Source organism: Cervus canadensis, chromosome X (genome assembly GCF_019320065.1).
Source record: "Cervus canadensis isolate Bull #8, Minnesota chromosome X, ASM1932006v1, whole genome shotgun sequence".
Taxonomy (NCBI): domain Eukaryota; kingdom Metazoa; phylum Chordata; class Mammalia; order Artiodactyla; family Cervidae; genus Cervus; species Cervus canadensis.
The window spans coordinates 79,918,728-79,929,355 of record NC_057419.1 but is presented as its reverse complement, the minus strand read 5'-3'; positions in this window follow the sequence as shown (position 1 = coordinate 79,929,355).

Below are 10,628 nucleotides of genomic sequence, written 5' to 3'. Positions count from 1 at the left end.
GGGGGGAGGGGGCCTTTCCTGATAGCTCAGTTGGTAAAGAATCCACCTCCAATGCAGGAGACCCCGGTTTGATTCCTGGGTCAGGAAAATCCTCTGGAGAAGGGATAGGCTACCCACTCCAGTATTCTCGCCTGGAGAGTTCCATGGACTGTATAGTCCATGGGGTTACAAAGAGTCTTTCACTTTCAGGCACTTATTTTAGGGGAAAAAATACTAACGTGGATACGACATTATCTCTACTTTTAAGAAGCTAATTATTTACTGTGGAATGATGTACATATTACTAGGCATTTCTAATACAGAAAGATAAGTAAGTGGTGCTAAGAGACAATTTAGGAGAGACATCTTATTATGTGTTGATGAATATAAGAAGTGATCAGGCATACTTTCCTATTTGTTGTTTAGTCGCTAAGTCATGTCCAACTCTTTTGTGACTCCCTGGACTATATTCTGCCAGATTCCTCTATCCATGGGATTTCCCAAACAAGAATACTGGAGTGGGTTGCCCTTTCATTCTAAGAGGAATCTTCCCAACCCAGGGATCAGACCCATGCTTCCTGCATTGGCAGACGGATTCTCTGTCACTGAGCCACCACAGAAGCCCATACTTTCCTATAGGAAATATATAAACTATGACTTAAAGGCTAAGAAGGAGTTAACCAGGTGAAGAAGCAAGGGGAGTGCAGCAGCATGGCCCCTGGCTTAGAGGCTCTTGCCATCATGGAACATTAAAGAAACTACAAATACTTCAGCATGGCTAGAGTAGAGATTGTCTGTGGTCAGCACACATTTTACTTATGTGAGAGTTCTTGTGATAAGAAGCTAGTTCAGTTCAGTCACTCAGTTGTGTCCAACTCTTTGCAGCCCTATGAACTGCAGCACACCAGGCTTCCCCATCCAACACCAACTCCTGGAGCTTACTCAAACTCATGTCCATCGAGTAGGTGATGCCATCCAACCATCTCATCCTCTGTCATCCTCTTCTCCTCCTGCCTTCAGTCCTTCCCAGCTTCGGAGTCTTTTCCAATGAGTCAGTTCTTCACATCAGTTGGCCAAAGTATTGGAGTTTTAAGCTTCAGCACCAGTCCTTCCAATGAATATTCAGACTGATTTCCTTTAGGATGAACTGGTTGGATCTCTTTGCAGTCCAAGGGACTCTCAAGAGCCTTCTCCAACACCACAGTTCAAAAGCATCAATTCTTTGGCACTCAGGTTTCTTTATGGTCCAACTTTCACATCCATACATGATTACTGGAAAAAAAAAAAAAAACATATAGCTTTGACTAGATGGACCTTTGTTGGCAAAGTAATGTCTCTGCTTTTTAATATGCCGTCGAGGTTGGTCATAGCTTTTCTTCCAAGGAGCAAGCGTCTTTTAACTTCATGGCCGCAACCACCATCTGCAGTGATTTTGGAGCCCCTCAAAATAGTCTGTCATTGCTTCCATTGTTTCCCCATCTATTTGCCATGACGTGATGGGATTGGATGCCATGATCTTAGATTTGTGACTGTTGAGTTTTAAGTCAACTTTCCCACTCTTCTCTTTCACTTTAATCAAGAGGCTCTTTAGTTTTTCTCTTTCTGCCATAAGGGTTGTATCATCTGTGTATCTGAGGTTATTGATATTTCTCCTGGTAATTTTGATTCCAGCTTGTGCTTCATCCAGCCCAGCATTTTGCATGATGTACTCTGCATACAAGTTGAATAAGTAGGGTGACAATATACAGCCTTGACATACTCCTTTCCTGATCTGGACCCAGTCTGTTGTTCCATGTCCAGTTTTAACTTTTGCTTCTTGACCTGCAAACAGATTTCTAAGGAGGCGGGTATTGTGGTCTGATATTCCCATCTCTTTAAGAATTTTCCACAGTCTGTTGTGATCCACCCAATCAAAGGCTTTGGCGTAGTCAATAAAGCAAAAGTAGATTTTTTTTTCTGGAGCTCTCTTGCTTTTTGGATGATCCAACAGATTTTGGCAATTTGATCTCTAGTTCCTCTGTCTTTTCTAAATCCAGCTAGGATTTGGAAAGAAGCTAGGGAAGAAGCAGCTGGAGAAGTAGGCAAGTCTTTATTTTTATTCTTCTTTGAAACTTCCCCTATTGTCATTATTTGGGAGTCTGCTTTTATAATAAGTGGTCAATGTAATATTTCTCACTTTAAAAATTAACTAATTAGATTACTTTTTAGAGCAGTTTTATTTAAGAAGTTTCAAGAAAAATTGAACATAAAGCACAGAAAGTTCTCATATACTTTTCCTCATCCCCCAATTTCCAGTATTATTAACATCGTGCATTAATGGAATATATTTTGTTATAATTGATTAACCAATATTGATAAATTATTATCTACTAAAGCTCATAATTTACATTAGGCTTCATTCTTTGTGTTTTACAGTTCTATGGATTTTGACAAATGCATAATATATCCATTACAGCATTATAATTTAACAGTACATTACAGTAACATAGTAGTTTCACTGCCTTAAAAGTCCTGTGTTCCACATATTCATCCTTCCCTCTTTGTCCCATTCATGTCATTTGATTGTCAATCTGCTCAGAAATTTATTCCATTTTAAATTTATTTTTAAAAAAATTATTGGACTATAATTGATTTACAATGTTGCATTAGTCTCATGTGTACAGCAGAGTTATATATATATATATAGAAAATTTTTTGCATTTTGTCATTTATTCATGTGCTTTGCATTTTAGTTGATGTGCTTCTTACTTGTTTTTCTAGATGTTACACTCCTTAAGATTAGAAAAGATTTTAAGAGATCGCCTAGCCCAGGAGTGTTCAATTGCCCAAAAGCTTTCTTGACCCATTTGCTTGTTCGTGGAAGGTACTGTTAAAGGATTACAGAGATCTTTCCTATTGAGCCTCAGAATACTTCTAAACACATTACTTTAGAAAGGCAACAACAGTCACCAGATTTTGCACAAGATTAAAACCTGTTTGATACTTTAATCTAAGTCAACCTCATTTTACCAAAAAGGAAACTGAAATCCAGAAAGATCAGTTGATTTACCCTAGGATGCAAAGTTGGTAACTTGCAAATCACGAATAAGTTGAGTCTGGGACTTCTTACCCAACCCAGTGATGTTTTTACTATGCATCTCTTAGAGCCATCTTTAAAAAAGTGACATGACAAACAATACTATTATAAAGTGCATACTTCAAGATTTTTTCAAAAACATGCATTTCAGTTTCCAATGCTGATTAGTTCTGCTGGCTACAAAGCAATCACTACTTAAGGCTTTTTAAACCTGATCTGTACATCTTTTTCTTTAAGGAAAACATGATGTAGATAACCCAAATGGAAGACATGTAAATGAAGATTTTCTGATTAAAATGAGTGTGTGTTTTTATTATGTGTATTTGGGGGAGCATGAGTCTGGCTGGCTCTTTTTTCTACCCCTGCACTCTGCCAAACATCAAATAATTCTAGGGAATTTCTCAGGCTCTACCAAGAATACTTTGAAAGCCATTGCACTAGAGGAACAAGGGATTATTAATTTTATGTATTCATACTTTAGATATATTTCCACATCACAGATATCATACATCTTTTCTTAACACAAAGGCTCATAGACTGATGCATCAAATATCTCCCAAATTATGCACATGAACTAAATGTATAGAACAGATTATTAATGACTAACCTTTATAATGTACTTGACTTAATAAATAGACTTCATATTAGATGATTAAATCATATCAGTGTTTCTATAGAAGACTATCTCTATAAAGGTAAAATTATTGAAATATATCTTGGTTACTTACAGTACGTTGTGCACAGTACTTCAATTTTTTTAAAAACTGACTTGAAATACAGTCTTATCCCCACATTACAACTCTGTCATAGAAAGAAGAGACCCAGAACAATCCAGTCTCTCTCACACATGGAGCCTGAATGAATGTATTTTTTATTTTAATGAATGTATTTTTTAAATAAGAATATAAAAAAGCCCTAATACAGGTTTGAGTCATCTATTTCAATCCATTATAATAATGTCTTTCCAATTTTGTTGGTTATGATCTCCAGTGACAGATGCATCATTATGATAGTAAATAAATGAAAATGCATCTGTTTGTGTATACATCTCTGTCTACACCTATCTGTCTATATACACATTTATATACATATAATCAATTTGTCCATAAATCTTTATAACTAGAAGATAAATTTTACAAATTCCTATATATATATAGGAAATATTTTATATGTGAATTATAAATGTACACAAATTATTATAAAGAATTAATCCACACAGTAATGATGACTGGAAAGTCTGGAATCTGTAGAGCCGATTGGTGTCTAGAAGCTCAGACAGGAGTTAACACTGCAGTTTTTTGTTCATTTGTTTGCATGACCGAATGAAATCCCTTTGTCCATTGGGCAATTTCTCCCCATTCCCACTCCCTCAAGCACTAGGCAACCAACAATCTGCATTCTGTCTTTATGGATTTATCTATTCTTGATATTTCATATAAATGAAATCATCCTATTCATGACCTTTTGTGTCTGGCTTCTTTCACTTAGCATAATGTTTTGGAGGTTTATTCATTATGTAGCAGATATCAGTACTTTAATCATTTATGCTGAATATGATTATGTATTATACACCAATTCAACTACTCATCTGTTAATGGACATTTGGGCTGTGGTCACCTTAGGCTATTATGATTAGTGCTGCAATGAACACGTGAGTACATGTATATATATCTAGGAGTATATGTGTAGGGTCATATGGTAGCTTTGTCTTTAATTTTTTGAGGAACTATTCAACTCTTTTCCAACATGGCTACACAATTTTGCATTTCCACCAGTGGTGCACCTGGTTCCAATTTTTCTACATCCTCTTCAACACTTGTTAATATCTGTTTGGCTTTTTTGTTTTGAAAATAGCCATCCTAAGAGGTGTGGGCTGGTATCTCATTATGGTTTTGATTTCCATTTCCCAAATGACTAATGATGTTGAACATCTTTGTGTGTGTGTTGTTCATTTGTATATTTTCTTTGGAGAAATGTCTAGTCAAGTCCTTGTCCATTTTAAATGGATTGTTTGTCTCTTTGTTTTTGAGTTGTGAGTTATTTATATATTCTGGATACTCCACCCTTGTCAGATACATGATTTACAGATATTTTCTCCCATTCTGTATGCTGTTTCTTCACTTTCTTGCTAGTTACCTTTGAGGCAGAAATATTTTTAATTTTGATGAAGTCTAGTTATCTATTTTTATCTTTCATTGCTTGCACTTTTAGTGCAGGAAACCACTACTTAATCCACAAGATACAAAGATTTACCTCTACGCTTATTTCTGAGAGGTTCATAATGTCTACTCTTGCATTTATGTATTTAAGTAATTTTCAATTAATTTCTGTGTATGGTTTTAAGTAAGGGTCCATATTAATAATTTTCCATGTAGATAGTCAAGTGTATCTTCACAGTTTCTTGGAGAGACTATTATTTCCCCATTGAATAGTCATGGTACCATCATCAAAAATTAATTGATCATAGGTGTATATGTTTATTTCTGGGATTTCAATTTAATTACATTGGTCTATATGTCTATCTTTCAGCCAGTATCACACCATTTTGATTAATGTAACTTTGTAGTAAGTTTTGAAATTGAGAACCTTGAGTTTCCAATTTTGTTATTTTTCAAGATTGTTTTGGCTATGTGGGACTCCTTGCGGTTCCATATGAATTTGAGGATCTATTTGCCCGTTTCTCCAAGAAAAGGCTGTTGGAATAGTGATATAGGTTACATTGAATCTGTAGATTTATCTGAGTATAGTATTGTCATTTTAACATTATCAAGTCTTCCATCCCATGAACACAGGATGTCTTTCCATTTATTTAGGTCTTTAATTTCCTTCATGAATAATTGGCAGTTTTCAGTGTGTAAGTATTTCACCTCCTTGGTAACATTTATGCTTAGTTATTTTATTCTTTTGGATGTTAGGTAAAGAATCCACCTGTAATGCAGGAAATCCTGGTTCAATTCTAGGGTCGGGATTCTTGGGTCGGGAAGATCCCCTCGTGAAGGGATAGGCTACCCAGTCCAGTATTCTTGGGCCTCCCTGGTGGCTCAGCTGGTAAAGAATTCACCTGCAATATAGAGACATGGGTTTGATCTCTGGGTTGTCTTCCCTAGTAGCTCAGCTGGTAACGAATCCATCTGCAATGCAGGAGACCCCAGTTCAATTCAAATGGAATTGATTTCTTAAATTTTATTTTCAGATTTTTCATCACTCTTGTAGAGAGAGAAACTGCTTTTTGGGTTAATCTTTTACCCTGAAACTTTGCTGAATTAATTTAAGCTCTAGTTGCTTCTTTATGGATTCTTTGAAATTTTCTATATATGAAATCACATTATCTGTGGATAGTGATAGTTTAGCTTCATTCACATAGTTTAGCTTCATCCTTACACATTGGATGTCTTTTATTTCGTTAACTTACCTAATTTTTATGGCTGGAACTTCCAGTAAAAGTGTTGAATAGCAGTGGGGAAAGCAGCCATCTTTGTCTTGTTCCTGATCTTAGGGGCAAAGGTCTCAGTCCTCTACCAATTTATACTGATGTTAGCTGTGTTGTTGTTTATATAAATTCCCTTTATCATGTTGGATAAATTTCCTTCTAATCCTAGTTTTCTGATTTTTTTAATCATGAAACAGTATTTGATTTTGCCATTTTTTTTAAATTCAATTGAGATGATTATGTGCTTTTGCTTCCATTAATGTAATATATTGAAATAATTGATTTTATATTGAACCACTCATATTTGTAGGATAAGTCTTGCTTGTTTGTGGTATATAATCATTTTAATATGCTGTTGCATTCAGTTTACAAGCAATTTGGTGAATATTTTTACATGGATATTCACAAAAGATAATAGTAATTGTTCTTTCTTGCAATATTGTAATCTGGCTTTGGTATGAGGGTATGCTGGCTTCATAGAATGAGTTAGAAAACATTTCATCTTTCTCTATTTTTCAGAGGAGTTTGGGAAAGATTGCTGTTAAGTTTTTTTTTTTTTCCCAAATGTTTGTCAAAATTTACCATTAAAATTGTCTGGTGTTGGACTTTTCTTTGTTTGGAGGATTTTGATGACAGGTTTAATCTCTTAGTCCTTTCCAGATTTTCAATTTCTTCTTGAGTCAGTTTTAGTTGTTTGCATATTTCTCAGATTTTTTTTTCACTTCATTTAGATTACCTAATTTGTTGATCTAAAATCATTGATAGTATTCTCATTTTTTCAACTTCTCTGAGATTAATAGTAATGTCTGCATTCCTTATTTTAATATTTTGAGACTTCTACTTTTTTCTTTTCTTTTTTGTCAGCATAGCTACAGTTTTATAAATTTTGTTGGTTTTTTCAAAGAACCAACCTTTAGTTCCATTGGTGCCCTTTATTGTTTTACATTTTTCCTATCTGGTCTGGCCTAGAGAATAGTCCATGCACTCTCAAGAAGAAGGTGTATTCTGCTGCTGTTGGGTGGAGTCCTATAATTTATATGCTTAGGTCATATTGTTTTTTCAAGTTCCCTATTTCATTATTGATTTTCTGAATACATGTTACATCTGTTTTGAAACTGGAGCATTGATATCTCCAGCTCTTATCATAGAATTATCTCCCTACAGTATCAACATTTGTTTTATATATTTTAAGGCTCCATTGTTTCTTGTGTATGCATATGGTCAAATCTTTTTGATACATTCACCCTTTTACTTATGTTTAATGTCTTTTTTTGCTTCTTATAATAGTACTTGACTTAAAGTTTATTTTATTTGATGTTATTATAGATAATCCAGCTCTATTTTTATTATTATTTGCATGGGATACTATTTATATATTTCAGTTTTTTGTTTTGTTTTGTTATTCTTGCAGCATGTGTCAGAATGTCCTCCCTTCCTCTTTAAGGTTAAATAATATTCCATTCTATGCATTAACAGTTTTTTATTTCTTTTAATATAAATTTTTTTTTAATTGGAAGCTAATTACTTTACAATATTGAAGTGGTTTTGCCATATACTGACATGAATCAGCCATGAGTGTACATATGTTCCCCATCCTGAATCCTCCTCCCACTTCCTTCCCCATCCCATCCCTCTGGATCATCCCAGTGCACCATCCCTGAACACCCTGTCTCATGCATCAAACCTGGGCTGACGATCTGTTTCACATGTGATAATACACATGTTTCAGTGCTATGCTCTCAAATTATCCCACCCTCGCCTTCTCCCACAGAGTTCAAAAGTCTGTTAAATACATCTGTGTCTCTTCTGCTGTCTCACATATAGTGTTATCATTACCATCTTTCTAAATTCCACATACATACGTTAGTATACTGTATTGGTGTTTCTCTTTTTGGCTTAATTCACACTATATAATAGGCTCCAGTTTCATCCACCTCATTAGAACTGATTCAAATGTATTATTTTTAATGGCTAAGTAATATTTCATCTCACACCCTAGTAAAGTAATGCTCAAACTTCTCCAAGCCAGGCTTCAGCAATACATGAACCGTGAACTTCCAGATGTTCAAGGTGGTTTTAGAAAAGGCAGAGGAACCAGAGATAAAATTGCCAATATCTGCTGGATCATCGAAAAAGCAAGAGAGTTCCAGAAAAACATCTATTTCTGCTTTATTGACTATGTCAAAGCCTTTGACTGTGTGGATCAAAATTAACTGGAAATTCTGAAAGAGATGGGAATACCAGACCACCTGACCTGCCTCTTGAGAAACCTATATGCAGGTCAGGAAGCAACAGTTAGGATGGGACATGGACAAACAGACTGGTTCCAAATAGGAAAAGGAGTACGTCAAGGCTTTATATTGTCACCCTGCTTGTTTAACTTATATGCAGAGTACATAATGAGAAATGCTGGGCTGGAAGAAGCACAAGCTGGAATCAAGATTGCTGGGAGAAATATAAATAACCTCAGATATGAAGATGATACCACCCTTACGGCAGAAAGTGAAGATGAACTAAAAAGTCTCTTGATGAAAGTGAAAGAGGAGAGTGAAAAAGTTGGCTTAAAGCTCAACATTCAGAAAACTAAGATCATGGCATCTGGTCCCATCACTTCATGGCAAATAGAAGGGAAAACAGTGGAAGCAGTGTCAGACTTTATTTTTGGGGGCTCCAAAATCACTGCAGATGGTGACTGCAGCCATGCAATTAAAAGACGCTTACTCCTTGGAAGGAAAGTTATGACCAACCTAGATAGCATATTAAAAAGCAGAGACATTACTTTGCCAACAAAGGTCCATCTAGTCAAGGCTATGGTTTTCTCAGTGGTCATGTATGGATGTGAGAGTTGGAATATGAAGAAAGCTGAGAGCCGAAAAATTGATGCTTTTGAACTGTGGTGTTGGAGAAGACTCTTGAGAGTCCCTTGGAATGCAAGGAGATCCAACCAGTCCATCCTAAAGGAGATCAGTCCTGGGTGTTTATTGGAAGGACTGATGCTGAAGTTGAAACTCCAATACTTTGGCCACCTCATGCAAAGAGTTGACTCATTGGAAAAGACCCTAATCTTGGGAGGGATTGGGGGCAGGAGGAAAAGAGGACAACAAAGGATGAGATGGCTGGATGGCATCACTGACTTGATGGACATGAGTTTGAGTAAACTCCGGGAGTTGGTGCAGGACAGGAAGGCCTGGCATGCTGCGATTCATGGGGTCGCAAAGAGTCAGACATGACTGAGCTACTGAACTGAATATTTCATTGGGTATATGTACCACAGCTTACTTATCCATTCGTCTACTGATGGACATCTAGGTTGCTTCCATGTTCTGGCTTTTATAATCAATGCTGCAATGAACATTGGGGAACACGTGTCTCTTTCAATTCTGGTTTCCTCAGTGTGTATGCCCAGCGGTGGAATTGCTGAGTCATATGGCAGTTCTATTTCCAGTTTTTAAAGGAATCTCCACACTGTTCTCTATAGTGGCTGTTCTAGTTTGCATTTCCACCAACAATGTAAGAAGGATCCCTTTTTTCCACACCCTCTCCAGCATTTATTGTTTGTATGCTTTTGGATAGCAGCCATTCTGACCGGCATGAGTTGGTACCTCATTGTGGTTTTGATTTGCATTTCTCTGATAATGAGTGATGTTGAGCATCTTTTCATGTGTTTGTTAGCCATCTGTAGGTCTCTTCAGAGAAATGTCTATTTAGTTCTTTGGCCCACTTTTTGACTGGGTTGCTTATTGTTCTGGAATTGAGCTGCAGGAGTTGCTTGTATACTTTTGAGATTAATCCTTTGTCAGTTGCTTCATTTGCTATTATTTTCTCCCATTCTGAAGGCTGCCTTTTCACCTTGATTATAGTTTCCTTCGTTGTGCAAAAGCTTTTAAGTTTAATTAGGTCACCTTTGTTTATTTTTGCTTTTATTTCTGTTACTCTGGGAGGTGGGTCATAGAGGAGCCTGCTGTGATTTATGTCAGAGAGTGTTTTGCCTATGTTTTCCTCAAGGAGTTTTATAATTTATGGTTTTAGGTTTAGATCTTTAATCCATTTTGAGTTCATTTTTGTGCATGGGGTTAGAAAGTGTTCTAGTTTTATTCTTTTACAAGTGGTTGACCAGTTTTCCCAGCACCACTTGTTAAAGAG